Source organism: Anas platyrhynchos, chromosome 4 (genome assembly GCF_047663525.1).
Source record: "Anas platyrhynchos isolate ZD024472 breed Pekin duck chromosome 4, IASCAAS_PekinDuck_T2T, whole genome shotgun sequence".
In the NCBI taxonomy this organism is placed as follows: domain Eukaryota; kingdom Metazoa; phylum Chordata; class Aves; order Anseriformes; family Anatidae; genus Anas; species Anas platyrhynchos.
In genome coordinates this window covers 35,435,863-35,458,175 of record NC_092590.1, presented here as the reverse complement: position 1 = coordinate 35,458,175, position 22,313 = coordinate 35,435,863, and the positions used below count along the sequence as shown (strand labels likewise).

General features: G+C 40.4%; 1 protein-coding gene across 4 annotated transcripts in view; it reads right to left on the bottom strand.

Moving 5' to 3' along the window:
* The window catches only part of FBXW7 (F-box and WD repeat domain containing 7), a 164,303-nt gene that overhangs the window by 98,386 nt on the left and 43,604 nt on the right, over positions 1-22,313 (bottom strand). The window lies entirely within an intron of this gene.

Below are 22,313 nucleotides of genomic sequence, written 5' to 3'. Positions count from 1 at the left end.
AGGGCTGCAGCAATTCCTGCATATGCATTTATCATGCAAACCTCACTGAGCTGGGCCAGCAAGTCTGGCAGGCAAGGCTCAGGGAAGTTTCCTAACACTTTCAGCAGGTCGCTGTATGGAAATACAGGGAATCCCTCAGGAAAACCTAAGTCCTGGAAGGGAGCCAACAGTGAACACCGAGCCTCAGAACACGCCTCCATCTACATTCAACATTAAATGCGGCTCACGCTGAATTCTTCAGCTTTATCCATTACACATGCACCGAAAATAGATTGAAGAAGTAAACCAGAAAAACAGTAGCTCAAAACCAGCTGTAAGAAGTGCCGAGGATCACCGGGGAAGTACAGGGAAATTCCTCAGGACCGACAGCCGCGGCAGGCTCCGCTCCGTGAGGCGAGCGCCCGGCGGCCTGCTTTCCCGCCAAAACCTCTCCGTCCCCTCAGCAGATCTGAGAGCCACTGCACATTATTAAACTTATAAAAACATAACTGTGGGAATACCTGGAAATCTCCATATGTACAGCTGGCTCTCCGTTATGCCCTTTTACCACTTAAAACTGTAAATTAGGGGGGAAAAAAAAGGAAAGGAGGTCAGAGGCAGAGAGGGCAGGGTGGGGGTAGTGAGGCTGTTTTGTGTTGTTTTGTGTGGCAAAACTTGAAAAGCTTATCAAGACTTAACTTCCAAGTGAGAGATGCAAACCCCCTTCTAGGAAAAAAAAAAAATAAAAAAAAATTTGGACTTTACGGCCACGATAGCTGACACTAGGCAGCACTATGCACAGGCAGCCTACACACTGTAAAAATAACATTTGATGTAATGACTGGACTGCTAGCCCCAAAGTTCGCATATAGGAAAGGCTTCCAACAGCAAAGTAACAAACCCAAACAGAACCGTAACAGTGCAGTAACTGGAAACAAACTGTACAAAGTCAAAGGAGGAAAAAAAGCACTTTTGTGGGTTACAGTACTGGACAATTATCCTCATGCAAGGCATTAATGAAGACAAGACATTTCAGACATAGCCACACCTTAAACTACATTCATGAGCTTTAAACAGAAATTGTAGGAGATGAACTTTGCTGCATTAAACAGGGTGGTAACCTAGATCATAGCAATGGCCTCCTCTAGTCATAAAATTATGAGTTTAATATATTGTGGAGAACTGGAAAATAAACAAACCTTCTATATTTCCATCATCTGAAAATGTAGATCTGAGCAAGATGAACATTAAACTTTTTTTTAAATTTCAGTAGCTTTGAAACAAAATACATCATTCTCAGTGCATCTCATTCTATAGCAAGACAAGTAGGCACGCATTTTCCAAGAATAAAGCCACTTCTTCCAAAGGTATACACACCTCAATTTGCTCATCCAGCCAATTCACAGCCCCAAGCTCCACACAAATCAGCTGCTAAAAAGTTTTTCTGCTCCTGCTCTACCATCGCCTTGCCCAGCATGTCTCCGCTACTGCTTTTTTTTCTTTACTCGAGACTGATCAGCAGACAAGATAGAGTAGAGCAGCACACGCAGCCTCTGTTGGATAAGAAATCATCCTGCTCCCTTATGCAATCTCTTTAAGATCCTTTACCACCGATTCATGTTGTTTATTTAGTGCAAAATGGTCAGAGTAACCAACATGAAAATTAAAGTGCTCCTTTAATGACTTATGTCAAACATAAACCTGACAGCAAGCAAAAAACTAGACTAAGCATTCAGTAAATTAAAAAAAAAAAAAAAAAGAAACAAAACAAACACAGTTAAGGTTTCCCTGTGCAAATTTAATTAAGTCCAGCTGCCTCTAATCTTCTTGTGTGGCCAGTTTTAATTACCTCTCCTCCCTACTATAATCTGGTCCCAACTTTTTATCTGCCTTCTCAGGCTTTTCATCAAGTCTCCATGCCCCAGCCAAATAGACCTACATCTTTTTGAACAAAGACAATTCTAGTTTTCCCACAACATGGGGTCTACTGTAAGATGTCTCTCCCCTCTGTTCACCTGCTTCTCTTAGCCCAACAATCTCATTTCACCAGACTTCACCCGTTTTCTCCCTGCTTCATCATCCGAATTTACCATCTCCTAGGACTGCCTCTTAAGACAGCCCCCTCCTAATCCTCTGCCTCCATCTCCCAAACCCTTTTAGCCTTCAGTGCTACTTTTCAGTCCCATACTTTGCCCTGTTCTGATCAATTCCCTGAAAAACAAATTTAGATGAGACAATAGCTGATGATATGTAGGTATTAAAGAGTACAAGAGAGCAACATCCCTTGCTATCAATTACAGGGACAAATACAGGAAAGCAATTAAAAGAAAATTTAGCTCTGAGTTGGAAAGACAATGGGGATATGAAAGATCTATCAGGTAATCTTAATTCCTCTTAGTAAACACAGGTAAGGTATAAAATACAAGATAAAACATGATATAGCTTACAAAACCCAGCAGACAATAAGATTACAGAAAAAATAGTTGAGGAAACATGAGAAATTACTATGGGAATATACATACATTTAGCAGTGCTTCAGCTGAGTGGCATGAAAAAATATCAGAGGTGGAAGATAAATTAGGACCTTTATTAGGCAAAAGTTTAGAAGAAACAGCTTGAGCAACAAGCAGTCAACATACTTTTTCTTTAGATAATGATAAAGTATGATATCTAATTACTTTATACAGACTAAGGTATTTTATATGAACAAAACAAGAGCCCAGCACTCATTGCATTCTTCTGACCTCCAGCTATACTCATACAAATGTTTCAAACTGCAGAGGTCCAATCCCTCCTTAGAACTCAAATGCTGAATCGAAAGTAACATTTTCTGCTCAATAGGTCTTGGTCCTGTTAGTGTAGGAGAATAAATTTTCCTTTTATGTATCTGTCCTTTCTTCCTTTTACGTTATTTTTTCTGTAGTATTTCCACATGATCTTCATTTGTACACTTTGAACATCAGCACAGAACATTAACTTTTAATGTCCATTCTCTATTCAGAAACAAATAACTTCATATTGCATGTTTAAGTGGGTGAATAAAACTCTTTTAAGCCATTACAGTAAAAGCCCAGTCTCTTCAAGACAGATTCCCTTAACTCTTCAGACAGTGACTGTGGCAGAGTCAGAAAAGCTGCAAAAGGCACAATGCTCTTGCTTGCTCTGTACAGGCAGGGCACACACAGATTCATTAGCAACACAATCACCTGCGAGGTTCATGCACACACACATAGAATTTGGATTACTTATAGCTAAAATATATTCCATGATTTCTCTGTCTTCACAACATCAAGAAGAATGCTAGATCTTAACACTGTAAACCAGAACCCCATTTCTTCTCTCCTCAAAAACAGGAAAAATTGTTCTGGATAAAACATTACACAGAAGAGACCTAGCCCAGAAAGACTTCTTGCTCATCTTCTTCTAACTCATCTGAGTTCAAGTTGCGGAAGTTTTTAACAACAGAATCATGATATAAAATGTATTATTGAGACACACTAACAAAATTAAAGCAGTCAACACAAAACAGGAAGAGAGGAAGACTGATCTTTTCTATAAACACTTCTCTGCAAGGAATTCATGGCCTTAGATCTTATATTTGGGATGTTAAAAATATATGCATTTTCCTCACTTCAAAAAGGAGGAGAAAAATACCATAGCAAATTACAGAATAGTATGTTATACAGGGTATGTTTTTATCTTAGAACTCAATACTTAAGGAAACGAGAATTACTGCAAAATACCGTGGGGGTAAGGATAGGGTGGTAATTAGAGGAAAATGGTAAAGCGATCCACTGAGGATGCTGCTGAAAGACTCCATCACCTAGTAATAAGAAAACAATATAAAATTATAATCCTTTTCCCCAAAAGCCATATCACAACTGACAATTATCAACACAAATACAGAGTCATTGAAGAAATGGAGAGCTCATGTCTATACACCAGGAATATTGTTCTTACCTCTCAGCTCACAGAAAACTAAGACCAACGAAGTTACTCCTCCTTTTTAATTTTGTTTTCTTATGTTTTCATCAAGAAGAGTGAATGGATATAAACTGAGAATAAAATAATTCAAAATCCTTGAAAGATCATCATGGGAGGCAACAATCCACAATAGGAAATCAGTATTATGACTGATCTCACTGTGTTCATATAAATAATCATGTTATTTTTAGTAGTTACATCAATAATAACTGTTATACAGAAGATGGCTGGTGTATCTTTTCAACAACTACTCTTTGAAGTAAAAAGGAATAAATCTGTAAAACGTGACAAGTTAACGATCACGTGTGACTAATGACAGGCTTCTCCCCTTTCCTCAGAAAATGAAAAGCAGCAAAAAGCTTGGAGGAGTTTAAAGGGTGCCAAGATTTCCAGCAGCTACTGAAAACAACATAAGACAGGCAAGTCCTCCATACAGTCCTCCATGCTGCCACTTAATCTGTAATGTTAATCAGCGTCCTTTTTCTCACTGACATGATCTCTGAGCTAGAAAGGTAAAGCACAATTTTCAGTTTTATTCTTACCCTTGTGCTTTGACAGTTTTACTGTGACTTGGATTCCAATATTCATTTTACCTCTCTAAATGGAAGCTTACCTTGCATAATTAATGCATACACTTTAAAAAATATATATTTTTTTTTTTTACAAAACAGATTACTACATGAAGCCTGCAGTATTGCTACTACTAGTAATACAGAACTAGCATGCTCGTTTGTTCAGTTTAGAACAGCAAGTTTCTATCTTGATATTTCAGTCTCAGTTCAAGTATGCCTTCTGTGCATACTAATAAAGAGAAGTTTATTGCCAAAAACAAGCAGTAGATCATACTTAACAGCAATATAATCAGAATATCTTTAGTTACATTACTAGAGAAGCACATGGGCTGAAAAATTCTCAGATTAGATAAATAGAGCAGGCAGATAATTACAGTCTTGCGGTTTAAAGATGTTGTTGCATGCCTACTTAGCAAAGCCTAGAAATGTAGAAATGGGATTGTCACAACTCTTACTTCATGCTAAATACACATGTAATAAAGATTTTCTCTCAAAACAAACAAACAAACAAACCAAGTAATCATACAAGGGTGACAACTCCTACAGTTCAGCAGGACACAACATGGTTCTTAAAATGTCATCTGTTTGGGAAATTTGGAGGTTAGTTTCACTCCTGCCCCTTCCCTAAACTAAGCTAAAGAGGTTTGGGGTCTGTGGTAGTTAAGACAGCTTTCCAAGCTGGCCCCTAATCTCTGCAGATCACCCTCAGACTAGTAGACCTGTCTTGCCTATATCTGAAGTCCTAGAGATCAGCCTTGATGGAGATCAGTGCTCCACCAACAGCCCTGCATACAGAGACCTTCCCAGCTGCCTGGAAGAACATCATTTTGGATGCTTTTATGCAACTCAAGGCCTTTTATCCATAGGAAGGGAGCCATAGGAGAGAAGAGGATGACACTCCTAATCTTGCTTTCTAGTAGTAACTCCAGTTAAGCCATGCTGGAGCACTACGTATCATGGAAAACTCTCCTGAGAAAACGCACAAGTTAAGCTCTATGTTCCAACAGAAGGAACTGAACCCAGAGCAATCCGTCAGTACCACACTATTTTTAAGTAAGCAGGCAATGTGATTATCATGCAGAAATGACTACTTTGTTCCTAAGTATCCAGCTGAACAGGGATTTTATCTAATAGACAAGAAGCAAGGTCCAACCACTGAATGCTGAAATTAGAAAAATCCAAATGGAATTAACTATGAGAATAATTACTCACTCTAATAGCTTACTAGGAAGATAGTAAATTCATCACGGCTAAGTCTTAAATTAGAGAAATACTCCCTCTTAGCTCAGCAGGCACATTTAAAAGCTGCAGAACACATAGCACGAGCCCAGCTGCCCGAGCACAGTTAACTGGCTGCCCCTGCCTGGGAGCACACAGGAGCATGACCTGCCGTGGTCACCTCCTCTCTGCTCCGACAGTGCCACAGGTTACCCAACTGCTGATAAAAAAGTGCCTAGTTCCACTGCAGAGAGATCTCAAGGCCATCAAGCTTAACATGCACAGTAGCTGGCACAGCCAAAACAACCTTACTGTAGATTTGTCTCCAGCATCCACAACAGTGCTGGACGTGGCCCCTGGGCAGGGATGCATTTCCAGTGTACAAACCTACAGACCTTAGCAATACGTTATGCCAAGCTGCTTTATGAAGCCATTCACATAGCCTGGTACCTCACACGGTGCTGCTTTGCAGAATGGTATCATAAGAGCAATACATAAATAACTTCCAAGAAGAACTGCTCATTATTAATGCAAAATATCTGAAGGTAAAAGCAAAACAGCACTTGGCAGCGAGAGTGCTGCCATTAAGATGCTTGGTCTAAAAACCTCAAAGTGATTTATAGAGTACCCAAATGACTTCTCCGTCTCCGTTTCTTTCCTGTCCACTAATCATAAAAGTCATTTTGGGTACATTTCCCCAAATTATGGGTTTTACTGATAGTGAGTTGCAATTTTACCAGATGGCCAGTGTCAGCTTCTGGCAAAACGGCAGCATGATTTCTTGGACAGAATCTCTAATTGAAAGGCTGCAGAAGTGCAGCACAAGCAGGCAGATGCACAGAACAAAAAAGGTGAACCTGGAACACAGAGCAGAAGAGACAGACAGAAGAGGTGAACTTCAGCCGAGGTAGACCTTGAGGACAGAGAGCAATTGCATTTAGTTAAATTTAAACTGAATTTAGTGAAGTTTAAATGGGGGGAAGGAAGAAATTAATGCAAAGTACTGAACTCTTTCCTAACTGAGATGAACAGCTCCAGTGTGTAATGACAACACACAACCAGATGAACACGTGCACACTCACTTTGTGCTGAAAATCTTTCCAGTGGTTAAGAAGGAAAACACCACAGGACTGAAGCTGAGAGAAGTGTAAATTGAGCAAGCACCAAGAATAATCTTCTCCTTGGCTGTCAAGAAGTTTCAAGGCATAGCACAATTTTCTCAAGAAGCTGGAAATAATATCATCTCTTTTGAGATCTACCACATAGGTATTAGAGATATATCCGATAGACGTTACTGACAGAGCAGCTCTGGTGCACAAAGTGCAATGCCACTGCTTGAACATCCAGTCAAATATATTAAGAGCTCTCCAGCTGAATAGACATAGAAGGTCCCATGGTACAATGTCTGCAAATAGGCCCAAGCACTGCTATTTAAGAAATATAGCTTCATTTCAGACTGGATTTCTAGAAAAGACTGCCAGGTCTTTGTTGTACAAATAAAGAACAGCTTACCAGACATTAAAGAGCTATCTATTAATACTAATGCTACTTCTTTTTTTTTTTCCACAAGGTGAAAAAAGTCCCCAAGTCTTGCCAAGCTATCACTAACAGTACTTTGCATATGAAGATCCATAGTGGTAAGGCTACTGTTTAAAATTTCTATTTTCATTTCCTGTTTTCAGTTGCCTATTCTTTAAGAAAGTTTGAAGGACTATTATCTATAACATTCAGCTGTCATGTAGTTCTAATTGCTAGGAAAAATTCCAGTAATTCTATCAGTACTGCTAATGCAGCTGGGAGTAAAAGGCTGTAATACATTACAGACTTTTTTTTTATTTAGGCCTAGTTCAGCAGAGCTATAAACTGAATTTCTGAGATAAGAAAAGGTAGCTGGGGATCAGGTTGGGGTAGAAAATATCCTTCATGCAAGCAACACAAGATACTAACGCTGGTGTAATCTTACCATTTGGGGGGAAAAATACAGATCAGCTCTATTCCTGTGAGATTGCTATAAAAGAACAAGGAGTAATATATATTTTATGAAAAATATCTATCTGTCCACTGTCTGACTTCATATCTTATGAAATGCTCTGCCATGTACGTTCAATCAGATTTTGTGCAGTATCCGCTGGGCAATATTGGCTCCATTCTGAATACCGTGTTTTCAAAGCTGAACTCAAGAAACATGTACTTTCATCCAGAGCTAGTCAATGAACTCATTAAATGCCTTTGCATCAGCATCTGATAAGAAGTCTTTGACCTCCTTTTTTTTTTTCCTTTTAATAAAAGCCAGAAATACAAATAAAGAAGAATAATGGTGGCATTTACCAGACTTGCTGAAATCTGTTAATACATTGGTTTGTTTGCATTTTCACCATAAGAAAACGTAAGTACAACAAGGTCACATACTACTGGGACACAGCAGAACCGACTCCCTTCTTAGCGTCTCACTTAAAAGCAAAGAAAAAAAAAATTCAGTCTACACTGAATTGCTGTATTAAAAACAGCAAATGTCTTCTCATTAACCTCACTTCTCCAGAACACCGCTTACCACACGTTGGTTCCTGAGTGTTATGTTCTCTGCATCACCGGGAAGCTTTCCGGCAGCAGATCGAAGCTCTGACCTTGCAGAACAACAAGGCGCTTGCTGACAAACAGCATGCGCGACTGCCAGGTTCGAAGGAAGATGATAACCCAACCTGTCTAAAAGAATCTGGCCCTGGCCCAGACAGACTCTTAGCAGGCTCCACTGGAGAAATGGAAATGGTTGCAATTATTGTTATTGGTTTAATGCCCTTAAGATGGCTCTCCGAGAATCTTATTTCAGTAACTGATTAAGCAGTATGTTCAGCAGCAGGCCATTTGCCTGCCAACCTAAGGAAACTTCAGTTTGCTCAGCCAAACTCTGTCTGTAGCTGGGAAAGTAATTCGGGGTATCTGCATGACCAGAGATGAAACTAGGTACCTGGAAATGAACATTAGATGGCCTTCAACATTAGGACAGGGAGGCAATCAAGTGCCCTTTAAAATCCCACGAAGCAATGGACTCTAGGTATTCAGTGCTCCTGCTCTACACCACGTTCCTACTACAGAAAGGTGCTGTGAGCACAAGCAGGGAGAAGAGCTGCATCCCAGATGGGGCAGCATTGACCCCAGGAAGAACAAACAAAAATCATCTAACTGAACTACCAACCTAAAGAGGTACTGGCAAAGCCTGTACAAATACAAATGCTCTTAAAATTTGAAATTTGGGTCACAAATCAATTGCAGAAAGTAACATGTTGTAGAGGGAGACCCTTCTCTGAGGCTAATGCCAGTGAAGATGCTGCTGCCCCTCTGCCACAGGACGTTGCTGGCGAAGCTCCACCAAAAGCCAACTGCAAGAGTGCTGCCCAACCCACCCCACATCAGGGAGATCAGCAAGCTCCCCAGTCAGAGCAAACCAGCACTGGATTAAAAGTGACTAACGTGAGCTGTTCTGAGGACAGCAGACCGTACACCCTTCCAGGGCAGGGGACAGCCTGGGGCCGATTAACATCTTACACTGCTGCAGAACAAACATCTGCCCATAAACTTTATGCTATGTTCTGCAATAAAAGCAAGCCGTGTTTCGTTGCTAGCATTAGGGATCTAAACTTGGCTACTGAGGTTGGCAGAAGCCACATATCAAAGACCCAAATCAATGCACTTGTCCTGCAGCTTGCTGTCTTTTGAACTTGTCATGGGAAGTCCAGAGAAACAAATGGCAAAGTTATTTTGTGAGGGTCACAAAGAAGTTAGGGAGGCAGTTTTTTAACTGGAAGTTAGCTCTACCTTCTTTCTCTTTCCTCTCCACATGAATATAGATGCACTGGCACACCTAATTCATATTAGGTATATGAACAAAGCTGTACCAGTAAAATATTACTTGGTATTAACTTAGCATCCACACTGCAGAATGACAGGTCAATGACAACAAAAGGAGAAGAGTGCTACTGACCTTAAATACACTGCTGTGTTTCATTGTACAGTTCTTGTATGCAGACAAATGCTGGCTTAAAGATCACTTTAGAAAGAATTGATGCATCTGTCAGAAATTACTTCAATATAACATGGTTCAGCTTGAACTGGCTATAACAACAAACTCTTATATAGTGCAGAAAAACTTCTTACCTTCACCCCCATCTTACACAGAGAACAAATGTAGCACAAATACTATAAAGCTGGTGGAGAGTTTGCCCAGCGCCCAAACCAATTCCAAACAGGTTCCCCCTCTGAACTGAATTGAATTTCTTCTCTCTTCAGGACCCTTTCCCAAATGCAGACAACCAAAGACTTCGGTTTTATAGTCTGATCCACCAGCTGTTAACATGACAAACACTCTTACAGACAACAACTAAGTAGATAAATGTTTCCCGATACTTCAGAGCATTTTTTCTCCTTTTTTGACAATGTGCATGTATTGAAATGAGGTTAAGCCCCTCATTTAACCCCTACTTGATAGTAGATGCATAAAGAGCTAAAAAGGCGTATTAGAATCATTTTTCAAATACAAACAGATTGCTTTAAGTCTAATATGGACGGTATTCCGAGGAAGCCTTTTCCACTCCTGTCTTACTCTTTAAATCCATGCATGCCACCTGCCTGATGGCACATAAAACAGCAGTTACCAATTCCAAATGAATGCCTTCAAACCAGCCAGTAAAAGTTTTGCTGTAAGCATGTGTGCATCCCATACAGACCGCTGTCTCACCAAACCACCCGTCTGCCAGAGCTGCACCTGCTTCTCATGCAGAGCTGGGGCAGTTCCTTTGCAGCTGTGACCCCACCACAGCGGCAGCTGCAAGCAGGAAAAGGCACCAATGTCACTATATTGACCCACCTTCAGCGCAGGCCACTCCACCTTCCTGACTTTTCAAGGGTGCTGTCAGGGCAGTCATCATGAAGATGAAGAGTCATCACTGTCCCTCCAGGACAGCAGAGCCAAACAGCACCAGCTGTATCGATCAGACACAGACCGCACTGCTTCCATCCAGACCTGGTGTCCGTCCTCGCTGCTGTGTCAGGTGTGTGTTGTGGCAAAGGACGGCTGCTCTGTCACGGAGTTACTGCACAGTTCTTGGAAATCAGCACAATTCCGGAGCACGTAGATGAAGTTACTTTGGCCCTAGTGAAAGGCGTCTTGATGTTCAAAGGGAAAGACTTGTCAGACAGCTGGTAACAGGTGGAAATGCAAGGCAGCTGGTACGGCACAGCCTGTCAGACAAGAGCTTCTCGTACGTGCCACACACAGCCCCAAAACGACAGGAAGGGAAACCCGAAGAGTCTAACACTGACAGCACAGGGGAACAGAGCTCTGGGGTGCACGGAACAGCCAGGGCACGCTTCTGAGTCGGCTGGTCATTTCTAACAGAGAAAAGTTGTTCGAAGAAAAGACTGGCAAAATAACCTTAAAAAAAATGAAGGCCATTTTCAAATTAACTCAGAATGGGTTTTTATCACTACCGCATAAAAAAGATATGTGGGACACTCCAGCTGTTAGCAGCTGTATTTCACTATGACTGTTACTGCTGTTTTAATGCCAAGTTGGAAGACGCTCTGAATAATACTTCGGGTGGCAGCAGCAACAGCACCACCACAAACAAGGTTTCTGCATTTGTCCTTACTGGAAAACCTGGCTGATTAGGTTATGTCCTATGGCAGGCACAGCGGGAAGCCTGTAGATTGGACCTTACAGTAATCATCTGCACTCCAACAGCCTAAAAGGGGTTTTAGTAAGCCTAAGGCATTTCTCTTGGTATACAGCTCAGCTTCTCAAAAGGCCCAGTCCTAAACAAAGAAAAACAGAACACGGTACAAACCATCCTGACCACGTAAAGTCCAATTCATCCACGGGGCTTTCAAGTCTGTTTCTATCTTAATATTTCTCATAATCTATATGTGGACTTCCATATTCTCAGATGCAGGCAGGGCTGATTAACAGATGGCACTGATCTGTCCAAAGTTTAAAAATCACTTTCTGCTCACCAGGACATCAGAGTCATCTATTTGCTCGACACTAGTGATGATTAGATACAAATTCCATCATGATAGAAAAAATACAATTGAACTAAGGCATTTACATTTCCATTCCTATTATCTTGACACCTGGGAAATGTCTAGCAAATAAGATTTTTTTCTCCAATATAAACCCAAGAAAAAAAAAATAGGCTTTGAGAAATGCTTTTATTTCCTAGAGAAGATTCTATCAAAATCCACTCCCATATTGTTCATAGCTGTTCTCAAAGGTACGCAGTGAACATGGGGTAAGAGCACCAACGGGGTGCGCAGATCTGCGCTTACTGCTCCAACTAGTGAGACCAAGCACACATTTCCAAGATAACCCATCTTCAAGAGCAGACATCGACCTGAAACAGCTTTCGCTGCTTTTTACGGATTGCCCAAATACTATCTCATATTCTTTGGGTTTTGATTCTGCATGGGAAAAAAAAAAAGCCTGTGGTCCATCTGCCTGGGAGGTGGGATCTCCCAGACACAGCAGCACCTGCCACACTCAGCTCTGGGGCTCGCCAGGAAGAAACCTTAAGTGCACACATTTGGAGCTGTTTTAAAGGACTTGTTACAAGTGGTCAGGAGACAGCTCAAAAAATCTGATCCAAAGTCTATTCAGCTCCAGACAATAAATTTAGAAGGCTGAGTGCATTCAGAAAACTTTCTCAAAAGCCATAAAATCTGGAAAAGGTTCAACTCCCAGTAGCAGGACGGCAGGCTGGACGACCCTAGGTCTTTCTGCTGCTGGTGAAGGAACAGCGAGCAGGTGATGGGTGCTCCATCATTTATACCCTAACACAGAACTATTGAGCAGCTCTGATGCAGGTACCATCCATCAACAAGAAATGGTTCACTTAGTAGAAATCACATTACCGACCTGAAGAAAGCATGAGATCTTTATGAGCTCACACAGAAATTCTCCCCGCTATGCAAGAGAGCTTGGCAACACATCTAGGAAGAGTGAGAGAGAGCTTCGGCAGATTTTCTGGCAGGACTTCTTTAAAATATAACATATCAACCTCAAAAGACTGGCAGCAGTATTTTAGCAGATATTGTGGAAAGAACATTTTAGTGTTTATTCATTTATTTATTTTCAGTTGTGTGCACTCAATTCCAGTGGGACACGAAATATTAGCTGAACTTCTTATAGCCAGAGATAACACCAGGACAAAAACAAGCATTGCAGGGAAATCCTAGTTTACTGAATTAAGAGATAAAACTGCACACAGAGCATGCACGTATACAGAAGAACACTTGACAGTAGGTAACAACCAGCAGCTAACAGTAAGCAAGTGCTCTGCAAGCTCCCCCAGCACACTTACACTGTACAAGATTTTGCATTTTAATTTAAATATACACTTCCTGACCCATTAAATAAGCTATTTAAATAAACTTTTAGAAAGAAGAGGGGTACAGACAGACATTCGTGCACCCTTCCTGAGGTGCAGCCCGGCCCCCTGCCTCCAAGCTGCTTATCGCTGCGTCCAACCAGCTCCCCCGGCATACCTGCGTACATAAGCATCACTAATCTGCTTCAGTCAGAACAAGCCAGGTTAGCTTAAAAGTTTAAATTCTTAGCTAAGCAGATTTGTTTTGCCTGAAATAGATTAGGAAGCAACCGCACAAGCAGTTCCATGCACCGATGAGAGACACGGGGGGACAGGACAAGCGGCACGGGCTGCAACCTGTGAGCAGCACTGCCCAGTCTGACCTGAACGGCCACTGCAGCAAAAGGGCACCCACTCAGGAAATTGGTTAAGGGCTCACTTCAAACTCACGGTCTGTTCTGTTCCACAGCTTCCCCATGTTGTAAGAACCAGTGAAAGTGAAGCAAGGATTCCCGTCCTGGCCTTAACAAAGAGGCTGGCATCTACAGCTGATCACGTTCACTTACGATGAATCATGGACACAACGCTTAGAGTCCAACTGCTACTACTTCTATTTAAGCAGAGAACAAGCTCTAAATATGATGAAAGTGGCCAATGTTGGCCAAGGGACAAACTTAATTTATTGTTACTTTTGTTCATAAACGAGGACGGGAGCATTGGTCTACTGGAAATAATCAGAATGACCGTATCTCACTATCCTGATTTGGGGGCTTCTTGCTTCTTTGGCAGTCATCTTCTTAAGTGATCGCACCCTGAGAGAGCTCATGAGGACAGCATTTCAAGGGCAAAAATAAAAGAAAGGACATGCACATACCCAGATGGCAAACACACCACACAATTTACTACTTGGCTGAAGTACTTCACTCCCAAAATAGTTTAACCTAACCTCCTTAGGTACTTACAACAACCTCCAAAATCTAACAAATACAAACCAAGTCTGCAAATACGCATAAACAATAAGCAAAGGTAACACCAATCCCTTCATCAGTGGCTTCAAGGAGACGTTTCATGGACGACCACATGGTCCACAACTTTAACTATGAAAAAGGGTCTTCCTCACGATAAAGAAATTAGCATTTTTGCTACAAGTGTGTCACACATACGTGTCTGCTTCTGTCCTGGTACCACTTTTTCTTCTCTCCAAGAAAGGTCTGAGAGAAGAGTTTTGCCCTAGCATCCTTTCCCTCCAAGCAGAATGCAAAGCAATCCATTTACACACACAGAGCCTGAGATGCAGGCATATAGGTAAGACAAATAGACAATTCACATTAATAACCAAAAATAAGAAACTGAGAAGCTAAACTTTTGACATTTATTTAAAAAAAATACAACCTTTTCTAAATACCTTACAGGTTCATAAAGTTGCTGGACTAGCAAGGGAACAAGCAGACGTGTGGAGGGGTGCTTTTGTACTTGTTTCCCCTCAAGGAACTGATCGTCATTGAGCACTTTCACACATTTTGCTGGTTTGTTTTAAACACAGCAAGGATATGTGGGAGAGACTGGAAGGTAAAATGCTTCATGAAGATGCAATAAATTTAGCTCAGCTGAAAAACTATTAATTTCTAGCTACCAAATACAGTGCCATTGTTCAGGAGTACAGGGTGCTCTTATCAAATCGTCATCAATAAGCAGCAACAGGGAAGTGACTGGCCAATGTTCAGTAATCTCAGTACATTTGTGAAAACTCCACAAAATCCATGGGAGTAGCATAACAATAGAGCTCGCTTCTTCATACGCACGTGTCACCTCCAAACCACTTACCAATGAACTCGATCCCCTGTATGTAACTTGGAATCCAAATCCAAATGCTTCAATTGGTCCTTCCCAAAGCGTAATTGTTTCTCCAAGTACAAGTTTGGCAAAAGCTACCTAGGATGTATCACTGTCAATACACACACACTTTCCAGAGGTAAAGGAGCAAGTCTCTCTTGCACAGCAGAGTCCATCATCTGTATTTGTAAAGGATGGTCTTGCTCAACAGAATTTGCAAATCACAGACCAAAGAAAAGAAGGAATATGTAAAATCAAGATAACGCAATTTGCAGCTCACAATGGGATAGATTTGCTGCTTGCTCTTTCCTCTACTACAGAGGAAGGGAATCAGAAGTACTGACACAGGCAAGTGGGACTTGCTGATGAGATGAGAGGAAAGGTATATTTTGAATAGCAACCTGAGGGTTAAGTTAGAAGCTGTGTCAAAACTGAGAATATTCCAGGCAGATGTGGCAGCATAAAACTAGAATCGAAGTATAAGGGGATAGCAAGGCAAAAAAATATGAAGAGTGGAATAAATTATACAATATAAGGCCTCAGACGAATTATAGATAATTCATTACTAGATATAGAGTAAACAGGATCAGATCTGTTCAGTGCCTGTAGCCAAGAAAGTGCATTATTGATCTACTGTATTATGCAGAGCTTGGAAAAAGACGACGACTCAGTAGTAAGTGTTCCAGCATATCAATTTTTATATTTAGCAACAGCTGAAACAAGCAGAAATGGACACTTCATAACATTAGTACCTGATTGTTTATTTTATGTTTCAAGACAAATTGGCTTTGTGCACCCTGAAGAGGAATGCTGTCAAAAAGGCCAAAAACTCAATTCCTTAATTTAATAATATTTAAAGCTTCTCTAACAATTGAGATGGACTCCAAGCAGCATTGTCCTTGCAGCACGTTATTGATACTGTTAAAACAAGACTTTCCTAATGGAAAATCTAACAAGATGCTAAGCCAGCCAAAGTAATACCGAAAATAGCTGCGGTGTTTACAAGCAAGTATCAAAGTGTCCGTGTCTCTCTGAAGTCCTTTTATTTCCAACACCTAACATATGCTTGTGTAAATCCGTAAGATCCTGAAAAGTAAAGGCTGCGAAACACCACCCAAATTTCACATTGTAGAAATGTAGCAAAACATTCAACTTTGCGTGGGACAAGAACCAAGTTATTTAGAGCTGGTGTGACAGATTTACACCAGGATCCAATGAAAGCTACTGATTAAGTAAATAATCAAAAAAAAACAAATTCAAGGACTAGTAAAAACAAAAACTTGACTTTGTGACAGCAATCTGTTTTTTGGTTTTTTTTTCATGGGCTTTTGATTCTGTAAAGCCTAATGATGTCTTTTTTATTTCTACCCAAGGAAATGCATAGGCTGTAGTACAATCCTTGCATGAAAATGAAATCAAGTCTTCTGTTTGCAACAGATTTGCCTGATGCCAGTGGCTGTTTGCCAGCCATCGGCACAACCATTAATACAAAGACTCTTATCTGCTCTTTGGTTGGTTCATGTGTTACTCGCCTATATTTAAAGTCTTCCTGTGGAAAAGAGTGGACTTGTGGTTCTAGGGGTATCAATGCTGCTACAGTGATAGATAGCCTGTCAAGATAGCATAACCATTGTGAACTTACACATTACTAAACACACCTAAATGTATACAGTGGCCATTAGCTGCCTTTCTCAGCACCAAAGATAGCTTACCTGGCCAACTGAGAACTTGCCTTTTAAAACCAAAGGTGCAGCTGCGTTCAAATAGCAGGAGTAAACGCGTCAACACTTATTTGTGAATGGATACGGCTAAATAAAACGAAAAAATACCAGCGTGCCCTTACTGTTTCCTCCTCAAAAACTATGCCAACTACAAATGAAGTCTGATGCCATCTGCCACCTAATTACACCTTATATAATATATGTCATCAGGACACTTACCATAGCCATCACTCTGCAAGCGATGACACAAGATTGAAGTATTCAACTATCTGAATTTTCCTGCTCAGGGAACTCGCCGAGCCTTTGCAAAGCTGTGCATGCTAATGCAAAATCTTTTCAGATGAAATAGCTAAAATAAATTGATAAGAGCTATGCAGCCAGTGAAGTGCCATCACCTTTTTATTTCCCAGCTATTCCCACAAGCAGGTACTTGTATTCATTATTTTCTATAGTCCCTACACTTAGGATTTGAATTCTACAAGTCCGAGATCAACTACAGCCAATGGCATCCACATCATCCAGTATTTGGAGATGTACTCCACAGACAGATCAAACGAAATCCAGTCCTCTTTTCAGGCAAAACTGTCTGAATGACTGCCTGTTGTACTTTGTATTACACCCATATGTTCACAGTCCACACTCTTCGGTGATAAAAGATGCTACTGTGTTCATTATGTTCACAATTTAGGACAACACGAAGACAAACAAAGCCATTTTAATTACAAAACTTCTTGAGTAATGTTTCAGTAATAGAATGAATAAATTTTCCTTTCTGGATTGGCTTGCTATGTTTCACCAACTTAGCAGTGCTTATGTTACAGTGCCATATGAGCTTCGAACATCAACAGTAATTCATTATGAATCCTGCTGCAACAGGATTCAACTTGTCATCGAAAACAAGCTGATCTGAGGCAGTAACAGAAATTTTCTTCGCCAAAGTCAGGCAACATTTTTCGTGCCATTTTTTCTCCCCTATCAGTTGGCGTTACTTTGAAGTACACACACTACTTTCTTACTTAAACCTTTCCCTACTAAAATAAACATGCTTAGAAACATACAGCATGAAATACTCATCTTCCCCAAAGCAGCAGATAAGCTTCCAGGTAAAGACAAGGAATCAGTGCATTTCTGTGCTCTCAGGGTACAGAAGATCTTTAAGCTTTTCAATACAGGAAGAACCAAAACCGATCAAAACAAAAATTACACTATACGTTTCCTGACACGTCAAACTACCATGAAGTTTCCAGCTTAAGATAAAAGCATAGTAAGACTCTCTTGATGCCAACAAGTCATTCAGCAGTTAAACTTCAGTCTCCCCTAAAAGGCAAGCGTAGATAGGCCTGCCATATTTAATTCAGAAAATTTGGTGTGCTGGGAAATACCACAGCTAGCTGTCTTACTGCTACCTTGAGCTGCTGACAACTTCCAGAGAGAAGAAAAGCTTGTCTCAGCAATGTCCTGACATGGATGATTGTAGCCTCCAAGAACTAAAATCTTAATTTCACCCCACATTTTGTTGTTGCTTTGTTTGTTTTTTAATCTTAATGAGAGCATTTCTTAACAATACATTTTTATTATCGAGAGCAAGAAGTTTCTGAACTGCTCTGTAAAGTCAATATCGACTCCCCAAATTTCTCTTCCTTTCTCTAGCGACCAGCAGCACACATCAGAAATGTTAGAAGCATACATCAGCAGACATAAGACGATGCACAGTAAGAGCCTGTTTTGTAAGTCACAAGAACACGAGGGCACCAGCTTTTAGGACTTCTGCAACCCACTGATTACATAGACAGAAGTGACCCCATGTACTAGCACAGAGTGAAACAGCCTCATCTACTGACATCGGATCCTGCAGCCTCTTGCTGCTGCTAGCACATTCAAGTGCATCAAGGGACAGCTGAAGTGCTTGGTGCACGGTAAGACCTGGTTGTGAGAACTGCAATGTATGCTTTGTGCTCACTTGTCTGGATCGATGTGACGGACTTGGCACTCGGACTCACAGACTAAATGCCTGAAAACGTCCTGACTCAAGTCTTTGAGGAGAATAAAAGCAAGATAACTGTGCCCTCCCTTAGCACTATTCTTTACCTGTTTTACAGTCTGCTTTCATGGTTAATTTTCCCTGTAATATCTTCTTTTTTTTTTTTTTTTTTTTTTAAAAAAAAGCAGATCCTCTGTTCAAGAAGAGAAAAACCCTTGCTGCCCATAGCACCTCCTTTATTCAGATGCAGTGCAACAATGAAGGCACAAGATCTGGCTTGGAATATTTCACCACAAAATGAGCTCATGTCTGTAATGTATCAGGACACATCCTGTCTATCTGCTCTCTCAGAGCACAGCTCACAGCTGGTTTTTGCTTGGATGGGGGGAAGCCTGGGGAATGCATTATTTTATGGGGAGGTTGCTTTTTCATGCTGGGGGCTGATAAAGGATCTGAAACATTCTAATATCCCAGCCAGATTTGCTACCTTTGCCTGCCACTTAATCTAACAGCTCACTACCATTAAATGTGGTTTCCAACCAAAACAAACAAAATCATGCTTCTTTGCATAGCTTTTTCCACATATAGAAGGTTGCCATTTTACTTTATTTACAAAAATACAGGTTCACAAGGAACTTGCCAGTGGAGCACAACTGGGAAAAGTTACTTTCATGTACACAATTTGTGTTATAGAATAGTGAAAGATTAACAATACATGTTGTATAAAGCAGGTTTGAGGATGCCTTTAAGTCGAGACTGAAATCTAAGAATCAATTCATGTTCTTCACAAAGAAAAACATGTCTTCTGTAAGTTTGTCCATAATGGAAGCTATGGGCACCAAACAGTGAGGAACTTTCCATTCTGAGAACAATTCCTCTAAGTTTCTAATAAGAACCAAATTGGGAAGTTGCAATTTTGCGTCTCCTGAATGACAATTATCCTCACATGCAGTATTCTCTCTGCCACTCTTCCAGTGTAGCTCTATAAAGATGAACTTCAGCTAAAACATTTTAATTACTCACGCTTCTAAAGGAAGAAACATCAGGTGGGCACAGCTAAGCAAGATGCATAAAGTACTTAAGGACTAGCCTACATACAGGCATCAGCGCTCACAGGTGATCACAAGATAAATTTTTAAAGGAGGAACTACTAGTGTACATGTATACATAAGCGACCTTAGGAAACCTTGATTACAAAAAAAAAAATGTAATGAGAGAAAAAGTTTAGACCCAAGATACTTGTAAAGTCTCAAAATGAGTTGGTAAGCCTGTATATACATATCCAGGGTTTGCTGCTTTCCTATGCTCCAAAACAAAAACTGACAGCAGGTCATAAGCTACAAGTGCGTACACTTAAAATTATTATTTTTAAAATCACATCACAACAGACAGGTAGAAACTACCCACATTATTAACTTGAGTTAGTGGCTTGCTAATTCATGTTGTTTTAAATCCAGCTTGCACACCGCACTAATCCTGATGTCCTGCACTAACTTAGCAACTGATTTTCACATCCTAAGATCCCGAATTGCCACTGTTATGCTTAGTGTTATATAAGGTGCCTTTCTAGGCAGAAAGAAAGAATTAGCGACCTAGCTTTCACCAGTGAATTGCCACTCAAAATTATGGGCTGTCACAGCCTTAAGAGCAGCAAATTACAGCACTGCCTTCCTAGCTCCTGTAGTACCACACTCAGCCCATGTTGGTTAGCCATTTCCTTCGTTCCTCAGTTTATGCCACCTAACCAAACCTGCTTAAGAAAAACATTTTGTTGTCACTCAGGCTATCGTGGGAAATAACCGTAGCTGTGAAAACAGATGGAAAATGCTTTTGTATACATTCAGTTATGATATGTCTACCTGACAGGAAGCGTCTTCTACTCCCCATCCTGAATTTTAACTGTAGGTGTAGGCATTTGGAGGAAGGCAAAGTGAAATTTGCATTCTTTAGGGAAACAGGGGGAGAAAAAAAAGGGACAAGCTGAGCATTAGTAACAACTGTGCATCTGGGAGACAGCACAGTAGGAAAGTAGAAGACAATGAAAGAGACCAGGCAAGCAGATGGAGCCAAAAACCTTGGTGTGTGTGCGTGTGTTGGGGGGGGATAAAAATAAAAATCAAGTGACAGCTGCATTAGTTGGCACACATTCCCCAATGAATGGCAAAGATACTACCCCTGTATTGGTGAAGTGTCAGAAAAGACACTGAAGGAATAAGGTCCATCTTTCTATGAATTACAGACTACAGAGACTACGTGGTTAAAACGTGCTTAAAAGATAGCAGTGAGATCTGAGTTAAGATCTAATTTTTTTCCCCAGCTCCAGATGTGAGAAGCTGGGTGAGTCACTAATTCTTTCTGCATCTGCATTACGACAGCCTGAAACACCAGTTTTTGCCCCTAGGGCCTATATATGCCCACAGAGTGCAAACAAGATACATTTACTGAGATGTTTCTAACACTTACTTTTCAGTGGAAGTTTCTGGGGCGTATTTTATTATGTATCATATTTCCCGGGTTGCTCAATGGTATGGTATGTGCATACGTTTCATAGCTGACCACTTCATTTTAGCGACAAACATAAGGCAAAAGAGCGATTTTGCCTACCCTTTGCAGGCAGACACATACTGATCTAGTGACGCCAGCTGCATTGAACTTAACTGTGATGCCACGTTCCTGTGAAACCAAGGCTTGTATCTGTAACAATGTTAGAGTTCAAAGAATAGCTATGGTACAACTCCACCTCTTCAACTTTTTTATTTTAAACTATTTTTTATAACTACACTTTTTCACTTGTTGTGAAAATCAGTTATCTGTGCTGATTATAGTTTTTTTCCTCTCTCATTTTCCCAGCTCAGGAGGGCCGAATGAGCAAGCTAACACCTGGCCCTAAAACAAACAAAACACCAGAAAAATCACAAAGATGCCACCTTGGATGACAAACGAACACACACACATTCAAAGCAAAATTCGGGAAGAAGAGAAAGGAAAAGAAGAGAGGAAAAAAAGAAAACAACAAAAACAAGACAGGTTCAGGAACTATTGTCGATGCTTTAGAGATGCCCAGAGAATGGTGCGATGAAATCTGCTGCTTTTACATGCTGAATGACTGTATCTCAAGAAAACAGCCTTAAAAATATATATGTTTTGAAAACAGTAGTTACAGGCACAGATAAAAATTGCATGTGTAAAAGAAGGATCTAACCTTTCATTAACTCAGACTCAACTGAATAGTTTTTAATACAGTGAAGTGTTACTGACTCACTCTGAAGGCTAAGATTTTGCAATGATTTGCCTCAAAGCAATTTTTATTGTCAGTATTAAGTTGCTGATAAAAACAAGGGATTTAAAATATAAGTGCTGACACAACCCTAACTACAGTGTTCTGCACAGCATAGTGGCACAGCTATAATTAAAAAAGACAGCCTACATCAAGTAAAAAGCTTCACTGCAAACCTTTTTAATGGATCAATACAATATCATCAGTGACATCTCAGTAGGGAGGATAATGGTAAAGCAGCCTTTTTATGGAATTAAGAAAAATCACATGTATTAATAAAATAAATATATCTTTTGAAGTCTGTAGACAACAAGTTGTTAAGTTTACAATTCAATTTTATCATTATCTGCAAAGCATAACATAACCAGTATACAAGATGTTGTTTGTCTA